The sequence below is a fragment of the Tamandua tetradactyla genome, chromosome 14 (genome assembly GCF_023851605.1).
Source record: "Tamandua tetradactyla isolate mTamTet1 chromosome 14, mTamTet1.pri, whole genome shotgun sequence".
NCBI lineage: Eukaryota > Metazoa > Chordata > Mammalia > Pilosa > Myrmecophagidae > Tamandua > Tamandua tetradactyla.
The window spans coordinates 33578642-33579894 of NC_135340.1; the positions used below are offsets into that span (position 1 = coordinate 33578642).

The 1253-nt window shown below is 43.3% G+C and overlaps 1 long non-coding RNA gene across 1 annotated transcript; it reads right to left on the bottom strand.

Annotated features, from left to right (window-relative positions):
• Window positions 1–297: 297 nt before the first annotated feature.
• Window positions 298–1052, bottom strand: LOC143654893 (uncharacterized). The gene is made up of 3 exons (XR_013162023.1): window positions 976–1052; window positions 793–886; window positions 298–612 (listed from the first exon to the last, which is right to left on the bottom strand). It is a non-coding gene; the product is annotated as an uncharacterized LOC143654893 (long non-coding RNA).
• Window positions 1053–1253: the final 201 nt, after the last annotated feature.

The following is a 1253-nucleotide window of genomic DNA, read 5'->3' on the forward strand; positions in this document are numbered from 1 at the left end:
TTTCTTTCTTTTTTTTTTTTAATCTGAGAAAGTTAAAGTTTTAAGAATATTTTCAACTCATCAATCCAAATTCTTCATTTCAGGAGAGGAAATCTCCTGAAGAAGTGAACCCAACTTTTCTTTTTTCTACTCGAAACCTAGTGCCCTATGCCTCATTCAAGGACACTTTCAAAATCACAGGTGTGAGAGGGTGTCCCTTTCACATTTTCAGCTGCTGATACACTCTCCTTCATTGGAGGACATAACCACTCCCTCTACCCACAACCAGAACTTCTTAGAAGTATCTCAGCAGGGTTGGGTAGGAGCTGCAGGTGCCTGGTGAACACTGTGCATCCACAGCACAGAAGTAAGCAGCAGCGTCTGCAGTCCGGGAAGCCGTGATGACCAGGGAACTGAGTTTGGTGGAGGGATCCAGCGTGGCCCTCAGTCTTCCACTATGTTTCTGCCTCTCATTAGAACGTATTAAAATCAGTGAGGAAAGGCCTCTACCTGAATCTTGTCTATACCATTGTAAGTAGTCTGTACTAGTTTTGTAACTGCAGTTCATGGTGGCATTTTCACCCTCCTGGATGATCATGTCCTGGGGATTCTGTTCTACTTGGCAGTTCACATCTAGGAGAAACACAAGGACAGAGACCAGCAGTCAATTGTTGAATTTCCACTCTCTGGTGTTTGCATACCCTTCCCTAATATTCTATACATTTCCAGACTAACAAGGAAGCTTTACCCCTCAGTCTTGGAGGCTCTAAATTTTGGTCTCCCTGTTCCCATCACCAATAGCCCCCAACTTACTGGGTGATTGAAGCCATAGAATCACCAACAACACTCCCAGGAGTTTCTCCATTCTTCTTCCTACTTGTGCTTATAGAAGACTCATTCCTGGGACCTGAAATGGAGCCACATTTCAAGAATCAATTCTCTTAACTAGTCTTTGCACCTCCTGCAGCAACTCCGAGTGATATTCAGTTGTCTTACCTCTCCAATCAGGAGCTTTGTAGACACACATGCTGATCTCAACCCAAGTAGGGAGTCTGAGAACAGAATGGCACTGCCATCTGCTGGGGCAGCATCATCGTGCTACTAGACTGTGCTCCAGATGAAGAGTGCACTGGCTGATTCCAAAGAAATTTTAAAGATGTTCCAAATTCTGCATTTATTGAACTCTTCTGTTGACATTATCACATGCTAAGAAAAGCTACAAGAGTTCCACACCACACAAAGCCTCAGGAAAATAATAATATTTGCTAATATTT